The sequence below is a fragment of the Mirounga leonina genome, unplaced genomic scaffold, assembly GCF_011800145.1.
Source record: "Mirounga leonina isolate KUSES-001 unplaced genomic scaffold, KU_Mleo_1.0 Mir_170, whole genome shotgun sequence".
NCBI lineage: Eukaryota > Metazoa > Chordata > Mammalia > Carnivora > Phocidae > Mirounga > Mirounga leonina.
Window position 1 is genome coordinate 6,568,351 of NW_023270433.1, and position 18,912 is coordinate 6,587,262.

The 18,912-nt window shown below is 55.7% G+C and overlaps 1 long non-coding RNA gene across 1 annotated transcript; it reads right to left on the minus strand.

The window, feature by feature from the left end:
- Positions 1 to 1,230: 1,230 nt before the first annotated feature.
- LOC118017599 lies at positions 1,231 to 2,677 on the minus strand. Its single transcript, XR_004681195.1, has 2 exons — positions 2,428 to 2,677; positions 1,231 to 2,161 (listed from the first exon to the last, which is right to left on the minus strand). It is a non-coding gene; the product is annotated as an uncharacterized LOC118017599 (long non-coding RNA).
- Positions 2,678 to 18,912: the final 16,235 nt, after the last annotated feature.

An 18,912-nucleotide genomic window follows, 5' to 3' on the forward strand; every position in this document is an offset into this window, starting at 1 on the left:
TTTGTGGAACTCTGGCCTCAGAGCTTCAGAGCGCTCTTTGGGAAACACAGCCGAATTGTCACGACAGCAAGTTCCTTGAGTACATTAAAGGATTGTGCCCAGCGTAAAAACAAAACACCCCCAGCCTGACATTCAGAGTGTGGCCTATGGTATTCTACACAAAGACATGGTGGCCGGCGTGTCATGACAGACAGCCTGTCCGGGCCCCTTTCCCAGTTGAGGGGCTGGTTTGCCCTGGGTCCCGCCGGTCCCACCAGCCTAACACTCTGTGGTATTGGTCAGGGGTGCCAGGCCAGTGTCTGGCATGGACCTCAGACCATTAGGGGACCATTGAGGGCTCAGATTTAGTTCCCAAACTCTGCAGCGCCAGCTCTCCTGGGTTCCGTAGCCCCCCCGGCACGCGGGCCTGCTGTGCCCTCCCCACCCCTCAAGTGGGCAAGGGTCGAATCCTCAATGCCAAGGCCTCAGAGTTGGAGATTTCTCAGTGGGAATGCTACCCTGGTCTTAAAACACGAACTGCTGGAAAATAGCATTTGATATAGAAAAATTCATTTTACAGGCAACTTTTTAAAAGCGAATCCACCCCCTTCAGCGAGGGAAGCTGTGCTGAGAAAACCGCATTCTTTCGGGCCCCTGGGGCTGCGTGGGGGTGGGAAGAGAGATCTTTCTACATGGTAGGAGGCAGAGGGCTTTTCTTTTGTTGAAAACATAATTTTACCCTCATGTTGCATTGTCTTTCCAGGCATGGACATTCTGGGGCTCTCAGGCCTTTCTGGAGCCATCTCTCCCAGATACCAGTGGCCTGGCCTCCTCCTTGGGCCAGAATGCAGCCCCAGCAGCTGCCTCACCTGGGAGCCCCTGCCCAGGCCTGCTGCATCCGAACCTGCATTCGTACAAGATCCCCAGGTGATCTGGGGCATATTAAAGTTGGGGAGTGCTCAGATGCTTCCCAGAACTACCATGTCCAGGTGCCCCCAGCCTGCCCGCTCCTGGGCTCCTCCCTCCCCTTCCAGGCTCTCCATCCCATCACAGATGGCTTCTCAGAAGGGCTCCAGGTGACTTCTACCCCTCTGCACCCGCTTTCGTCACAGATATCCAGTGACATGGTCAGGGCATGAGGGGTGGGAAGTCAGGAGACCTGAACAAGAGGTTATGACAACAGTAAAGACACCCAGGCCTTATGGACCACTCACAACCCAGGAGGGAGGCAGTGAGACCCAGAAACTCAGAGAGGGAAAGCCATCTACCCAACGTCACACAGCCAAATACCAGCAGAGTCACGATGCCCTGCTGCGTGAGGACTCCCTCCATGGGGAAGTGGGAGTGGCTGTGGGATTGTCAAAGAGTTACGCCTCCATCCTAGCTGGCTTAGCCCCACGGTTCCCAAACTGGGTTCCCTGGGGGGCCCTCAAAAGCTGTCTGCAGGGGCGCTCCATGCTGTTTACAGCTTCTTGCAATTTCCCATGGTCACCATGGCTTTACTGATGACCAGGCCACTGCGAGCTACACACGCACCATCCCGTTTCTTCACTTTGGGTGGGATTCTATCAACCCACCATGTTCAGACAGATGTTTGGACAGAGTCATTCAGACTCTCCAGGGGCGGGGGGTGGGGGGGTGCGGAAATGATGGGATTTGAACAGGCATCCTTGTTGCACCTGATTAACCTAAAATGTGAAAGGCTTCCCAAATGCAGTTTGCTTGTTGGACAAACATGGGCCTTGGGGCAAATAACAGCAGGAGGGACTTTTCTGGAGGGAGTGTAGAGAGCAAGAGGAATTCATTTAGAACTTTGAGTTACCGAAGAGAGGGCAAGTGTCTCCATTTCTTTGTTCAGCAGCGGCACCTGCTTTCCCATATTTTCTTTAAAATGAGGTGGGGGCCTCCCAGCCCCCTCCCAGCCCTGCCGGTCCTGGGGTGCTGGGGTGTAGGGACAGCCCCCATGGGCGGCAGCGCTGGGCCGCCTCAGGCTGCCCCAGGAAGCAAAGGACAATGGGGCGGGGCCAACCGTGCGCACATCCCAGGTCCTCGCTGGATGCTCTTCAGACCAAGTTCTCAGCGAAAGCTGTCCTTGAGGATGATGTGCAGGCTCTTGTTTGCAGGTTTTCAAGGGAGCATATTGGAAATCAGCCACAGAGGAACGTGAATTTCTTGTAGAAAGCTGCAAGATGGGGCACGGACCTCTCAGTGCGGCTTCCCTCCACCCGGCACCTTCCTTCCCATCTTGGGCACGTGGGTCTGGGCTGGTGCTTCTCCTGCTCTTTCTAGGCTGACCCTTGCCCTCCATCCCCCATCCCCCACCTCCACCCCATACCCAGAGAAGGTGTGAGGCCTTGTAGGTACTAGCCAGGAGCACTCAGAGGTTGAAGACCCAGGGCTCTGAAGTCTGGTGGATGCAGAGGACTCGCAATCAACTGACAATCTCACCTTGCGGCCCGTTGCCAAGACCGGCTTCCCCCATCTGAAGATGTCTTGGTGGTGGGGGGGACCCCAGAGCTCAGGGCCACTGAAAGGTGTCCTTCCATCTGAGACTTCGGGCACAGGATAGGGAGGGGGAGGGGCACAGTGATTTCATAAAAATGATTGTCACATGTCTGAGTAACAGAAGCTGGAGACCTTAGTTCAAGACCATGGACTAGAACACTTGAGTGAATGCCAAGCAAACTGGGCTTCTCTCTCTCTTTTTTTGTTTTTAAAGAAAAAAAAAGATTTTACCTATGCATTTGAGAGAGAGAGAGAGAGCAAGCAGGAAGGAGGGGCAGAGGGAGGGGGAGAAGCAGGCTCCCCGCGGAGCAGGGAGCCCGACACGGGGCTTGATCCCAGGACCCTAGGATCATGACCTGAGCCGAAGGCAGATGCTTAACCAATGGAGCCACCCAGGCGCCCCCAAACTGGGTTTCAAATACAACACAAGAGGAGTCTGTTTTGCGATATAAAAAATGCACCGTCGGCCTCAGCCACAGCAAAGGGCCTAGAACTCTGATGTCGACGCACCAACGAGGGGGCTTTTTAAAGCAAGGTCCCATGGGAGTTTTCCCAGTGGTTCTTTCTGGGATGGATCAGTAACCCAGGCTTGTGTGCCCCCTGGTCCGCCAGGTGTTTTCATTGGTCTGTCCTAGGAGATGTAGCTCCTCTAAGGCAGGGACCATCTCTGGTTCATCTTTATGCCCTAAAAGCCTGGTGCCCTACAGTCAGCACTCAAAGTCCTGAGGGTGTGTCTCCCCCACCAAACTGAGCCCCTGTTGGAAGCGGGGCTCTGTTTTATTCATTAAGAGCAAAGTGCCCGGGCGCCTGGGTGGCTCAGTTGGTTAAGCGACTGCCTTCGGCTCAGGTCATGATCCCAGGGTTCCGGGATCGAGTCCCGCATCAGGCTCCCTGCTCGGCGGGGAGTCTGCTTCTCCCTCTGACCCTCCCCCCTCTCATGTGCTTGCTCTCTCTCATTCTCTCTCTCTCAAATAAATAAATAAAATCTTAAAAAAAAAAAAAAAGAGCAAAGTGCCCACATCCAAAGCCTGGCCTCTCAGTTTCTCCCAGCGGGATCTTCAACAAGTCACTTCCCCTCTCTGGGCCTCTGTCTCCTCACCCAGGAAAAGGTCATCCCGGGGGTTGTGTTAGGGTGGCCTGAGCAGGTGAAGACTTCCTTCACTCGTGCCTAGCATGCATGACACGCCCTCAAGTGGGATATCACCATCCAGTCTTCCAAGGGCCCAGTGCAATGCTGGGCACACAGCAGGGGCTCAGACATGTTCGGACAGATTTTTTTAACCAACATTTCTTAAAGTATAGGGATAAAAATTTTATGCTGTTTGTGGAAATTGGGGGGGGGGGGGGGGGCAGAGGGAAAGGGAGAGAGAATCTCAAGCAGGCTCCATGCCCAGTGCAGAGCCTGACACGGGGCTCGATCCCACAACCCCGAGACTATGACCTGAGCAGAAATCAAGAGTTCAACCCTTAACCAACTGAGCCACCCAGGTGCCCTGAAAATGTTTTTTTTTTTTTTTTTAAAGAGAGAGCTTGATCTCTTTCTCCCCACCTACAGACAGGCATGAAGATTGACACATGCACGTCCCCATTTTACAGATGAGGAAGCCAAGGCTCAGAGAGATCAGATGAGGTTCCCAAGGTCACTCAGTGGTAGAGTCAAGCTCTTAACTATTAGCATCTTGGGTTTCTAACCCCTGGCCTCTCTGAGATGCTTGCTTAAACCCCCCAGAACCAGGGGCCCCATCCCAGAGATAAGCAACAGTGACCAACTGCACATATGAATTAACCTGGCCAGTAATCATATAGGAAGGCCAAATCCACTTCAAAGATTTCTCTGAGTGGGAACCAAAAGGACAAAGAAGGAAGGTTTGAATCAGGTCACACACAAAAACCACCAACTCTGGAAGAGTGCAAATTCCCTAAGACCGAGCTACCTCCGGCCAACTTCTGTCTGATTCCTTAGGAAGCAAGGAAAAGGTGGGGAAGGGGCAGATTCAGTTTAGAAGGCTCCTGGGTTTCAGTACGAGACCTGAGAACAGTTGGTGGAGGGTGGGGGGTGGGAGGATCTGTGCTCTGTAGCTTCCCCGAAGGGTCTTTCAAGCAGCTGGGTGAGCTGGTGATGAGAATCCGGGCTCTCAAGCCACAGAAACGCGGGGGTCCCTCCTGGCAAGCTATGGGACCTCCCTGACCTTCAGTCTCTTCATCTGAAATGAGTCCAGCAAAGCTTTCCTGTCCTACTGCATCTTGTGGAGCTAGTCTGGGCGCTGGGGTCTCAGCAATGTATGTCCATTGAGCAGGTGCCGAACACTCAGTCGGTGAAAGCAGCTCTGGTCGCTGGGGTTGCTGTTATGATCCCTGTAACCTGAATAAAACCGGGCGGCCTCGGGGCCCAGTCTCATCACCGCGGGGGGGCGGGGGGGTCGTTCAAAAGAAACACCACTCTGACATTCCCAATCATTGGAAAGCAGTCTAAATGCTCCTAATCTCTCACAGAGACCCCAACGGAGAATTCCTAGGCACACCACCCACAAAAGCATCCTCAAGACTCTCTGCTCCAATAACCTCAGTTTCCTCATCTGCAAAATGTAAACAACAATAGTCCTGCCTTCAAGGAGTCCTCGTGGGTGCTCCGTGAGATATGCCTTGGAGTGTCTCAGATGGGCAGACACAGCCAGGCTGGGAAGTATGAGTGCGAACCATGACAATCTCCTTCTCCTGCCCTCCCCCACCTGCCCTTTGCGTCCCACCCCAGTTAGGAGCTATGGGCAGGGTCTCCTGCCGGGGAGTCTGGGCTGCCCAGGTCCTAGCACCCAGGCAGCTCCACCCACTGCCGCACAGAGCTCAGGAAAAGGACCCGTGCCTGCGTAGGCAAACTCTGAGGAGGGGGCAGCAAGGGCCAGGGCCCTGACATTAAGGTGGCATTCCCCCTCCCCTCCCTCCTGCGCAGAAGCAGCATCCCCTGGGTGTCACCTCAAATGTCAGTGCTCAGAGGGCCAGGCCAGGGGTTCCCCAGGCATTTGGGGCCTGCTGAGACAGGGGAGCAAGATGGCTCCCCACCGACCAAGGCCACTGATTGCCCTAAGCTTGGGCGGTGTGGCCCAAGGTGGCTGCCAGGGCCACGGGGTAGGCCCCACATCAGGGACCTGTAGGTCTCCCTTCTCGAGGGGCCCTGAACAGAAGGTGAGACCCCCAGGTGCGGCACAAGAGGACCAGCCAGGGCGTCAGGGAGGGCTTCCCAGAGGAAAGGCACAGAAGGGAAGGGTTGGAGGGGAAGGAAGGGAGTTCCAGGCAGAGGCCCTGGAGAGAGAAAGTGGTGGGCTCCAGGAACAGAATGAAGCTCTCTCCTACCATCACCTCCAGCGTCACCTCTACTCTCACCTCCGCCAGCCCATTTGGACCACCGTGCCCCCTTGGGAGGTCAGGGGACCAGAGCTCTTACTCTCAATTCACAGATGGGGAGACCAGTCCTAAGAGAGAAAGGGATCAACCCCGGCTGGGACTAGAGCCTGCGTCTCCTGGCTCCCAGCTCAGGCGAGAATCAAGACGCAAGCCCGGGCCCCACGCACCCCTGGATCTGCCACGGGGTCAGTGGGCCTGCTACCATCACCCCCATTTTACTGGTGAAGAAACTGAGGCTTAGGGACGCATCCCAACATCCCTCTAGTCCTGCCGTCTTCGTCTATCTCCGGGGATCTAGGACAAGCCGGAGGTGCCCAGATGCCCTCCCCAGGTGGGGCAGGAAACAGCCCCGAGTGGGTGACTCGGGGTGAGGATGGAGGGAGCCCCCCATGGGTTGCAGAAACCAACACCAAGCCTGGGAAAGGCTGAGGAATGTGGGTGGGGATGGGGTGGGCCTCCACAGGGGGCCGGTCTGAGAGGGGCCCAGGGCCCGAGGCAACCCCCTCACTCAGTCCCGGGTGAGACCCCGGCTTCGCGAAAGACACCACCCCCAGCTGGGCGGGGAGAAGGACCACCGCCTCCAGGCCGCCCAATCAGATGCACTCCCAGTCTGAGGGAGGAGGCAGCCAGGGCGGAGGGCTGCCGGGGCCTTCCCGGAGGAGCCCCCGGGACCTCCCCCGGACTCGGCGGCCCCCCGCGCCCCCGCCCACCCCCAGCCTCATTAGCGCCGACGCCCGTCGTCCTCCCCTCGGCTTCCGGTGGCTCCAGAATGTAAAGGTTAAATCCTAACCTCCTCTCAGCAGTTTCTCCCGGCTTTGCCTACCCAGAGCCAGTTGCTGGTAATTATATGCATCTCCGAGCAGCCAATCAGCTGTCAGACTGACAGATACTGATCTTTTCGTTTTATTTTTAGCTCTGTGCTTCCCCCTCTAGTTGCAAAAAAAAATTCTGTTTGTTCTGTTTGCTGCTGCCTGGTCCCAGCTCTGCAGCCGGCTCTCATCTCCGCCAGCCCGGCGGGAGCAGGAAGCCGCAGGGGCTGGAGCCTCCTGTCCTTCCAGAAATGGGGGAACAAAACATACCGGCTGCCCCCCAGCTGCGGACCCCGGGCTGCGATGGGGAAGGGAGGAGGCCGGGTGCTGCGCGCAGAGGCGCCCTCGGAGGCTGAGGGAGCCCGAGAGGCTCTGCACTTGGCGTGTGGCCTTGCACGGGAGGAAAGCAAGTCCTTACCTGCAGGCTGGGGGCTAGCAGAGAGAGGCAGACACAGAGCTAGACTGAGAAGGGGAAAGGGAGGGCAGTGGAAGGGAAAAGACAGGCTCTCACCCCCTGGAAATACTCTCCCCCCCTCCCCCAGAACTGAACAGAAGGGGGCAGGAATGGCTGCCGGCCTGCGAGCACTGGAATGGGAGTCAGGAGGTGGCTTTCCAGCCAGGCCTGCAGGGCACAGGCAGGGGGTGGGAGTGGGGGTACCTGGGCCGCCTCTCCCGGGCCTGGGTGCCTCATCTGCTTCTTGAAGGGCAAGTGAAGTGCTCTGCAGAGTCTGTTTGTGGGTCATCCTGAAAGGTTCTGTGGACCCCCCTGGGGGCACCAGGAAGCTGGCAAGTGTAGGCCGGCCAGCAGGAGGCCCCTATTCACATGGGGTCTCTGGAAGGAGAGAAGGAATCTGAGGGCCAGGCAAGCTCTTAGGTCCCAGAGTCACCCAGACTCTAGTCAAGGGCCTTGATCCAGGAGAGTGTCAGGGGGCTCCTCTTCTCCCCCATAGTTAGCCTCCGGCTGCAGTGACCCAGGGGCCGGGGGCCTGGCCAGGATCACCTCTGCTCTGATTGGCCTGTGGGGAGGGGAGGCAGTGTAGTCTAATGGTTTGGTCTTTGGGGCACAATCACTCAAGTGCAAGCCCCAGGGCTCCCTGTTTACCAGCTCTGTGAGCCTGAGTGAATGCCCCAAGCTCTCTGGGCCTCTGGGCCTCAACATCCCCATCAGGAAAGGGAACCCCAGGGCCACCCCCCACTTCACAGGATTGCTCTGCAGGGTGAGGGCACATCATATGGGTACTCACGGCCCTAGCATCCTTGTGAACGGGTATTATTAGCGTCTCTGTTGTGCGGATGGGGAAACTGAGGTTCATGTGACTCATAATTGGCAGAACAGGGACTAGAATCCCCCCCCCACCTTGGCTTCCTTTTCTCTGACACCACAGATGGTGTGCTGAGAAAAAAGAGAAAGGAGAGCGGGAGAAGGGAATTAGGAGCCTGAGAGAGATGGAGGGGAGGCAGCGGCACCGTGATCAATTACTTGGGCTATAAATTTCTGCGGTTTTGCAAAGTGAGCACACAGCCTCGGAGAAGCCACGCTCGCTGGGTCTGCTCACGAGAAACGGAACAGCCAAGCCCACGGCAGACGCTTCCGATGGTGGGAGCCAGAGAGGGAGTGGGGCCGAGCTCCAGGGTGGGGTCCAACTGGCTGGTGGCGTTGGCAGAGGACGAGGACCCACGGAGAGGAGAAAGGAGGGGAGGGGCAGAGCGGAACCAGAGCGCCAGGCAAGCGTGGGAGCTGCCCCCGGGTGTCCCCTTGAGGCGGGGGGGGGGTCACCTTCTTCGTCTCTTCCCAGCATCCCCCCCCCCACCATCCCCATCCCGGCTGGGCAGCCCTGTCCACCAAAACACACCTGGCCGGCCAGCCCGCTAACGCTGCTTTCTCTGCTGGTCTGGGGCTGCTGGGACAGCAGCTCGCCGAACTTCAACTTCCTCATCTGTAAAATGGAGACAGTGTGGCATCTGTCCTGTCCCTGGGAGTGAGGGATCAGGGTGGTCTAGGATGTCGATGGCTTAGCCTGGGACCTGATGCATACACAGCAAGTCGAGTTAATGCTGCTATTACTAGAAAGATAACCAAGGGCTTAGGTGGTTTGGAGGCCCACTGAAGTATTGAGAAGGTGGAGCCAGTCGTCCCTCTGAGGAACGGGGTGGAAAGGGTTGCCCACAGTGGGGATGTGACGGGCCCTGACCTGTCCCTCCGTCTCCCAGCATGTAGGGGCCAAGGGCGGGGGCTGGGGTGCACTTTGTGCTTGGGAAATGGGCCCAGATTCCCAGCCTCCACCTTCCTGGAGCCTTGCTGAGTCCATTTAGGAAATGAGACATAGGCAGAGTCCAGCGAACCCCTCTGGAATCCAGGTGCTCCAGGAAAATGGGATGCCGGGAACAAGCTCTCAGGCCTTCCACACTGTGGACTTGCAAAGACCGCAGCATTTCAGAAGCACCCCCTGTGTGCTCGTCTTCTGCTGTAGGCATGAGGAAATTCAGCAGCGAAGCATCTGGGCCCTGCCTTCAAAGAGTCAGTTTTCAGGGAGAAAAACAGATACAGCAGACCCTGAACCCTAGTCTTTGGACCCCAGACAATGGCCAAAGTAATGGGAGGCCATGGATGGAACAAGAAGACCATAGACTACAGACACAGTGAAATGAGCAAGGGTAGGGTGGAGGGCCTGAGGGCAAGGGGTAAAGGCCACACAGATGGTAAATCAGGGTCCTGATTTCAGGGGGGGCACTGGGCACAGGACCAGTGGTCCATACTCTCCAGCCTCGGAGATTCCAGGCTGAAGGTGGTGGAGAAGCTTGCTGTTTTAAAGGAAACCTAAGATGGATGCCTTTAAAATGAAGAGAAGAGGGCACCTGGGTGGCTCAGTTGGTTAAGCGACTGCCTTCAGCTCAGGTCATGATCCTGGAGTCCTGGGATCGAGTCCCACATCGGGTTCCCTGCTCGGCGGGGGGTCTGCTTCTCCCTCTGACCCTCCTCCCTCTCGTGCTCTCTGTCTCTCATTCTCTCTCTCAAATAAATAAATAAAATCTTTAAAAAAAAATAAAAATAAAAATAAAATGAAGAGAAGATCCTCTGGATGAGGATAATAAAAATGTTGTATCAGTCAGGTTGGGCTAACAGATATAACAAAGAGCCCCCAAATAGTAAAAGTTTTTTCTTGCTCACATTAGTCTGCTGTGAGCTGGTGGAGGGTGGGGGGGTGGGGTTCTGCTCACTCAGGGGCCCAGGCTCCTTCATCTCCTGTCTCATCATTTTCTAGGGCCTTGTCCTCCTCTGCAATAATCTCGTGGAAGGGGAAAGAGTGTGGAGGATGGCAAAGGAGGAATTTTATGGCCCAGGGCGATGGTGGGGACGCATCACTTCAACTCACATGCTATTGGCCAGAGCTTAGTCATGTGGCCACAACGAACTGCAAGGGAGGCTGGGAAATGTAGTCCAGCTGCATGCCCAAGAGGTAAAGCATGAAGCAGGATTTAGTGAAAACATAGCGATGTGTACCACAAATGTTATCCCGTTTAGGTGGATGAACGGGTGCTCACAAAGCACCTCGTTGTAGGGCCCGGCCCCTGACTTGGGTGCCAAAGCTGGTCATTTGTCCTATAAATCCAGAGGCTGCTCTCCTAAGGGTCAGGCCAGGCATTTGAAGGCTGTTCCTCAGGAAACTGTGCATTAAAACCTCTCTCTCTCTCTCTCTCTCTGTGTGTGAGAGAGAGACAGACAGACAGAGAGACAGACAGAGATGGAAACAGAGACAGAGGGAGAGAGAGAAAGAGAAAGAAGAGACATGGATGGAGAGTTTTCTGGTTTAAGGGAGCATCCAGAGCTTTCACCAGATTCTCAAAAATTTGAGGCATAATGGTTTAAAGAGAGACAGACCACTCTGGTATTAAAGCAGCAGCTTAGCTGTGCAGTGCTGACTATGTTTGGGACTTAGCAGGGCCTCGGTACCAGGTGCATTGATCCTTCTGCCCCCCCCCCCACACACACACACAGTAGGAGGAAGAACAAGGATTCTCCAGCCAGCATCTCCCCTCCCCCAAGCATGCCCCAGAGACCCCAGGGCCACGGCAGAGAAGGCCTCAGCTGAGCCATGACAGTGGAAGTGGTGCTCCCAGTCAGCTGCAGCGCCCAGATCAGCCATGGGGTCACAGGATGTCAGCACTGAGACAGGCAGGTGGAGGGACTGAGGCTCAGAGAGGGGACATCTGGCTCAGGGTCACACAGTGAGTTGGGGCAGAGCCCTTCAATTCCAGGCAGTCAGGTTTCTGTGATCGTAAGCCACAGCATCGGGCTGTTCACCTTGAGCGGAGAAGGGCTCAGTTGCCAGACTGAGGAGGAGCTCAGAACGGAAGGAGACGCAGGAGAGGCAAGCAGTCCCCAGTGAGGACACACAATAGCGGGCATCTTGGGGAGCAGGGGAGACTCAGTGACCACCCTCAGGGACTGGCCATCAGGATGAGCAGTGAGTCCCGCCTCCTCAGGGAAGGAGGGCTAACGACCTAGCCAGGGCTGCAGACCCGCCCCTTGGCAGGGAAGGACAGGGGCATCTGGACTGACAGCCCACTCCCCAGGCTGCGCACATGAGGCGAATTCCCCGTGAGGCAACCGGGGGGCTTTTGCCAGAAAGAGGGGCGTGGGTCCTGGACCGGCCAAAACAGCAGATGTCCGCTCCGGCCTCCCAAGCCAGAATTGTGCAATCGAAACAAAACAATCACGGGGCTGGTTTCCTGCAGCCCAGAGCTGCGACCTAAGCGGGGAATCCAGCCCAGAGCATGGCTGCAGGGCCCGCAAAACCCAAGCAGCCAGCGGGCTGGTGTTCCGGGCTCTGCTCGCTGCCCCAGGAGGCTGGTGGCTCCCTGAGGGCAGCGAGGCGAGCTGCTTGCTCCACGCCAGGCTGGGCTCATGTGGGGCTTGCCCAGGCTGGTGAAGGGACATTTCACAAGCAAGGGACATGCAGCTGGAGGAGGAGCTGGGGCCAAGGGCTGAGGGTCCAGGTGAGAATTCACTGCAGGAGAGCTGGGAGGGCTGCCAACCTCACCCCACCCTGGCAGAAGGAACTAGAAACCACAGACAGAGGAGGGATGGTGTGATGTCAGGATCAACACAGTCCCCAGTTCCTCAATCAAACGCTCATCTCTGTGTCTCCCGGAAGGTTCCATGTAGATGTGATTACAGCCCATAATCGGTTGCCCTGAAGTGAGGGAGGTTGTTCCAGACATTCTGGGTGGGCCCGCCTCCATCACTTGGAAGACCTAGGGCAGAGCTGAGCCTCCACTGATGGGGAAGGAGTTCTGCCTGTGGGAGCTCAGCAGCGGCAGCCCAGGTCTCCCTGACCCCCCTGGGCCCCCCAGCTCCCCCAGCCCTGCCTTCTCTTCAGGTTCCCCCACTTGTCCGCCGCCCCGCCCCCAGCTGCATAGCCAGCGCCTTGCAATCAGTCTCTTCACACAGATCTGCTCGTTCTGTTTCTCCCGCTGAAGGCTGACTAAGGCCGATGGGGAGGGCAGGGTGCAGGGCTGTGAGCGGAGGTTCCCAGGCCAATCTCTGGATGGGGGAGGGACCCTCACCCCTACAGACAAGCGCTGATGGGGTCGTGTCCCTAATATAGCTGGGGAGCAAGGAAGTGCCCCCTGTAGGGGCCACACAGCCCCTTGGGGTCGGTGTTCAGAAAGATGGCTCAGAGTTCTGGTGCTGCTGGGACAGCCCTGTCCTCCTGTCCCCTTGTCCCTCTGACCCTCTGTCCCCCAGTCCCCCTATCCCCTTGTCCCCTTGTTCCCCGTCCCCCTGTCCCCTTGTGTAGCAGACTTATCACTGAGCTCTGGGCTGCAGAAGTCTGACACTGATTTCTCAGACTTCGAGAACCTGGAGGGCAGGGAGGAAGCACCGTCTCCTAGGAAATGAAGAGATGGGCCCAGATCACTGGTCTGGGGGCTCAGATGGTCACTGGGGTTAATGCTCTGTTTGGCATACCCTCCCCCAGACAAGGTGGGGACACAGGGGGAGAGGAGAGAAGGGGAGACGCCCCTGACTTGAACCACAGGCCTGCAGGCATTCGAGGCACACCCACGGGTGGGCAGGACATTTATTCATTGATAAAACATGAATATGGAGCCCATCACCCCAGGCTCTGGTCCAAGCCCCCGTGGTTGTTCTTTTCATCCTCACCAGCTCCCTGAGAGGTGGAGGAGCTGTTATCTCCATCATGCTCATTTTACAGAAGGGGAGACTGAGGCACAGGGAGGTTGACTTGTTACCCAAGGGCCCACAGCAAGCTCTGTTGCCCTCAAGCCCAGCCCCACTCTCTGATCCTGAGACCCGGCCCCACTCTCCTTTGTCTCTAGGCCTCTGGATAAACCTCCCCTAGGAGGCCTTCCCTCCCCTGGCACTGGCTAAAAACACCGAGTCAAGAGGATTCTGTCTGACTCCCATGATAGCACATGCCCGGCCCTGTCCCCTTCTCTTTCATCATGATGTTGGTTTGGTCTTTTGGGCTCCCGCCCCCCATTATCCAAGCAATAAACACTCAGATGGAGAGCTTAGAGACCTCACACCATGGTGTAATTGATCTGTCCCACGTCTGCAGGTCCCCTCCAGACCTACATACAGGGTCTATGTCATACCCGTGGCTGCTTCCGGGGGGTGGGGGTCCAGCCCAGAGCGAGGAGTGCCTCTGCCACCCACCAGGGCTTTGCAAATCTTGGGTTGGTTTGTTAACCCCATGCCTGGTGACATCCATCACAGTTGTCATCTGGGGCGTCTGTTGTGTGCCAGGACCAGGCTGAGTGCCTGGCGCCCTTCGTCCTCCCAGCCTTCGGACATGCTGTGGTCCCCACCCCTACTCTTCCGATGGGGAAACTGAGGCTCAGAGAGGCTGGGCCATTTGTCCAGGGTCTTGTGTCTGTGGCTCAGAACTGGAGCTTCGCAGCAGCCCCTGCCTCCCACGGAGAGGCATCCAGGGCCCCGTTAGTTACCTACCACCAGGCTTAGCGCAGACATGTTCTGCCCAAGACCTCACAATGCTAAGACAGAAACAAGAGGCTGCATTGAGCAACATCCACTCGCTACGTTAAACAGCCACAGGTGAGAGCCCCTGCCGCTTAATGCACAGGGCTGAGGCTGAAAAGCATTTTTACCTTAGCCGTGCTTCCAGAGGTTCTCATCAACCTCGTTTGCCTAAAGCCAGGGAAGCAGGGATTAACTGAGTCTGGGCGGTTTCCATGGAGCCCAGATGGTGCAAAAACGACATTTAGCCTCTATGGGGGTGGGGGTGGGGGATCGCACCTTGGGCTGGGGAGGGAGTCACCCGGTCCCCCGAGAAGACACCTGGAAGATCACCCTGCTGCCGACCACCAGCATCAACAAGAAGATGTCTGGGTCCATGGACAATCCCAGCAAGTGACACAGGGGCTATTGGACACCATCCACATTTTCTGACACTTCCCCTTGCCCCAAAGAACACGTTTTTCCTAGCACTCTGGCCCCTGCCCTTCCCAGGCTTGGCTGCAGCAGCTCCGCCCAGCACCCTGTTTCCCAAGTCCTGTCTGGGACCAGGAGACACCAAGGAGACAGAATGTCACTGTCAAGCAAGGAATCCCAATACAGTTATTCATCCATCCATCCATCGATTCATTCATTCCATGTATTCACTGCAAAAGCCTTAATCATTAGATCCTTTCTCGTCAGCACCTAGAGGGTTGGGAGCAGTCATCTCTCTCTCCCCAAATCCCCCCAACCATCACTGACCTTCCATACGCCAGGTTCACTGGCACTGGGCTGAATGGATGACATGAATCACAGGAAACGACACCTTCTCTGGGCACCAGATTTGATTAGACAGTTCCTTCAGTAATAATAACAGGAACTGGTACAGAGCTCCTTACATGGGCTCAGGACGCCATACGTTATCCCATCCCAATGGCCCTAAGATGCAGGTGCTGGTATCGTAAGACGCTCTATTCATTATTGCAAGATAATGTATTCATTCATTAATTCTTCCAACAGATTCTTCTTGAGCCTGGACTCCACCCCCGACCCCTGCCCAGAGGGCCCAGGGAGACCCAAGGTGAATAAGGCAGGGCTGCTCTGAAGGAGCTTAAGGCCCTGGCAGCCAGCTTCCAAGATGGCCCCTCTGGGTATTCCCGCCTTTGTTTCGTGACCAATAAAGCCGAACGGAGCTGACCGTATGTGACAATACGTGACTTCCAAGGCTAAGTCGCAGCGGGTACTGTGCCTTCCGCCTCGCTCCCTTGGATTGCTCACTCCGGAGGAAGGTAGCCACCATGCTGGGAGGACCCTCAGGCAGCCCTGGGCAAGGCCAAGGGCTTGCCAGGCCTGCACTCGAGCCTCGCTGGATGGAGCGACTCTGGAGAAGGCTCATCAAGCCTTCCCCGACTGCTGTCCCTGCTGACACCTGACTGCAATCTTCGAAGAGACTCCACGCCAAAACCACCCGGTTAAACTGCTTCCAAATGTCTGACCCACACAAACAGTGAGATAATAAATGTTTGTTGTTGTTTTCAGCTACTGTGTGTTTGGGGGTTGTTATGTAGCAACAGATGAATACAGTGGTGTGTATGTGTGTGTGCGCGTGTGTGTCAGACTTGTAAGCAAATGAATCAAGTGCTAACAGAATGTAGGGGCTGGCCAGGGAAGGAAGGATGCGTGCTAGCTGGGGGAGGTATTCCCGGTGCTGCCCTTGGAAGTCCAGCAGAGGACACAGACAGTACGATAGTGATCCACGAACCATTCATTCATTCAAAAAACACAACTGTGCACTTGCTCTGGGCTCAAGAGGACTCCTGCCGGGGCTTCCGTGGGAAAAACACAGACTTAATGCCAGCCATGATAAAGCTCTCATCCTGGTAGGGGAGACTTACCAGGTGAGGTCGTAAATAAACACAGAATCCCAAAGGAGATGGGGGCCAGAAGAGACAGGGCAGGCCTCCCTTAGAGCCATACAAACTGAGACCAAAAGGATCTACACAAGTTGGCCAGGTGATGCTGGGAGGCACAGGGAGACAGCACATGCCAAGGCCCCCAGGGGGAGACGAGCCTGGTGAGTCAGAAGAAAAAACTCTAAGTCAGTGTTGTGGGAACAGAGAGAGCAAAGGGAAGAGGGAGATGAGGTATGGCTGGCAAAGTTAGGCACAGGCTTGGGGGTCGGGCTAAGGCTTTTAGTCCTTGAGCTATGTTGGATGGAGAGTTGTTGATGGTTTTGGTAGAAGAATAGGTGTGCACTTGAACACTTTTGTTGCTACCCATAACAGAACACCTGACTCTGAGTGGCTTGAGTCATAAAGTTTATTCAAGAACTACTGGGATGGGGCGCCTGGGTGGCTCAGTCGTTAAGCGTCTGCCTTTGGCTCAGGTCATGATCCCAGGGTCCTGGGATCGAGCCCCGCATCGGGCTTCCTGCTCCGCGGGAAACCTGCTTCTCTCTCTCCCACTCCCCCTGCTTGTGTTCCCTCTCTCACTGTGTCTCTCTCTGTCAAATAAATAAAATCTTAAAAAAAAAGAAAGAACTACTGGGATAAGGGGCACCTGGGTGGCTCAGTCATTTGAGTGTCGGACTCTAGATTTTGGCTCAGGTCTTGATCTCATGGCTCCTGGGATTGAGCCCCATGTCAGGCTCTGAGTTCAGCAGGGAGTCGGCTTGAGGATTCTCTCCCTCTGCCCCTCCCCCCCTCAAATAAATAAATAAATCATTAAAAAATTTCCTGGGATAAGAAGGAGTACTGGGTCGGTCCAGTGGCTTAAGAGTGCAAGATTACCAATTTTTTTAGAGGGGGGAGGGGCAGAGGCAGAGGGAAAGAGAGAGAATCTTAAGCAGCCTCCACACTTAGCACAGAGCCTGACCTGGGGCTTGATCTCACAACCCTGAGATCATGATCTGAGCTGAAATCAAGAGTCACCCCTTAACCGACTGAGCCACCCAGGCTCCTCAAGAGTCAAGATTAAGATTTTTAACTTAATCACATCTTCAAAATTGCTTTGCCACATAGACTGACATATCAACTGGTGCTTTCTGCCCTTTAACTCTATTGTCCCTGAGGTTTTTTTAGTCTCACAATTGTCACCTCATTATTGCAAGGAAGCTGCCACAGTTCCAGGCATCACATCCTCACCCACCAGCATCCAGAACAGCTCTCTATGAGTGTGAGGTTGTGGGGGGAGGGGAGGGAATCTTCCCAAAGCGCCCAGCAGACTTGGGTCACATGCTCACTCCATCCCCATCATTAAAAATGGGGAACAGGATTGCCATGAATGGTTTGGACTGACGGTGATTGATCCCCTGGGGCTGGCCTCAGTGTCATCAAACAAGACTGGGATTCTGAGCAAGTGGAAGTGATAGGATTATGTAATTGTGGCAAGTGCTTTGAAAGAGGAGTACCAGACCTCTTCCTAAATCCTGCGTATGTTTGTCCAGCACGGGCTGTGCCCGACGCCGACGCTGGGCGAGAGCGACACGAAGCTGAGCGAGGTCCTGCATCCGGGAGCCTGCATGAGGACGGAGGTTGTGAGCTGCCTGCAGGAACAAATGAGTCCTTAGAACCGTGTCCGCCTCCGAGCAGTTTCGGACCCTCGATCTCCCAGCTGGCTTCTGCAGCCATTGACGCCAGGCTCTCCCTCCTATTGTAGGACAGGAGTTCAGGGTCCCCAGCGACAGCTGCACTCCCTCTGTTCTCCCAGGTGACACCTGTCTCCCACCCCTGTTTCCCCAGCCCCCAAGGAAGCTTGGTGTTTCTGTGGGACATGGAGAGCTACAGGGTTTCCGAGGAAAGGAAAGGGATGGAGTGCTTCCTGAAAAGACTCATGGGTTGGCTAAACAAGGAAAAGGCATTCGTGGGAGAGGAAAGCCAAGAAGCTGAGATGCTCGCGAGCCATGCAGGTGGCAGGGCGAGGCTCCTGTGGGCTCTCCCATCCCGCCCGCTTGGACAGCCTGAATGCGGGCAGTGCACTCAGGCTGGGTGGCTTCTCTGGGGGGAAGGTGTGCCAGCAGGCGCGGTGCCTTTGTTTCATGTGCAAGAGAGAAGCTGCGATTCTCAGGGGGAGGGGAAACCCAGACCCTACTGACAGCCCAGTGGAGGCGAGATGCCACCATCTCACCGCACAGCCCTGGGTCAGGTTGCTGTTCCTTCTGGTGCCTCAGTCTCCCCATCCTGTAAATGAGGGTGCTCTACGGGCGATCATTGGCGCATTTTAATACAATGAAACTCTGCATAAGTACAAAGCGGTCCACCTGGAATGACACTTTTGCCCTCTGGATTTTATTTTTACTTAAAAGTGCAGCAGAATTTTATCACTGTACGCAGGTGCCCGACTCACGATAAACAAAGGCTTCTTCTTTAGAGGAGCTCACAGAATTGTCATGCGCTGGTTGCCCAATTACTCTGTGTGCAAGCAGACATTCATCTCCAGAGCTACCTTCCTCTAAGGCAAAGAAGATTCCAGAAGTATTGGCCCATCACCTTCTAACCCATCATGGATAATCTGCTTATTATATATCGGGCTTATTGTTGAAGTCAGCGTTTTTGTTTCTTTTCTTTTTTTTTTTTTTTTAAGATTTTATTTATTTATTTGAGACAGAGAGAATGAGAGACAGAGAGCATGAGAGGGAGGAGGGTCAGAGGGAGAAGCAGACTCCCCACTGAGCAGGGAGCCCGATGCAGGACTCGATCCCGGGACTCCAGGACCATGACCTGAGCCGAAGGCAGTCGCCCAACCAACTGAGCCACCCAGGCGCCCCAGCGTTTTTGTTTCTTACGGCTGCAGTAACAAATTCCAACCAACTCCATGGCCTGAAACAACACAAATTCATGATCTTGTAACTCTGGGAGGCTGTCTGAAATGGGTCCACTGGCCTAAAATCAGGTGTGGGCAGGGCTGTCCCAAGAACCTAAAACAGGGCCTGGCGCGTGGTTGGGGCTCAATGAATATTTGGTGGCTCATGAACGGACGTGCTCCGATTCTCGCAGGGAAAGGGCCACAAAGCTGTGACTAGAACCAAGGCGCCCCGTTTCCAGCCCAGTTCTGACTGGGGGGAGGGGGGAGCAGGCCAGCGGCTTCTCACCTGCTGGGGCCTGAAGGTGCCCAGGGAGAGGGTGACCGGGAAGTAATGTTGGGCTTTGGTAACGGAGGAAGGTTCATCCTCGGATCCCAGCTGCTGAGAGGCAAAGCATGGCTCTGGCAGGTGCCACGGGCCAGTGGCCTCCGCAGGTG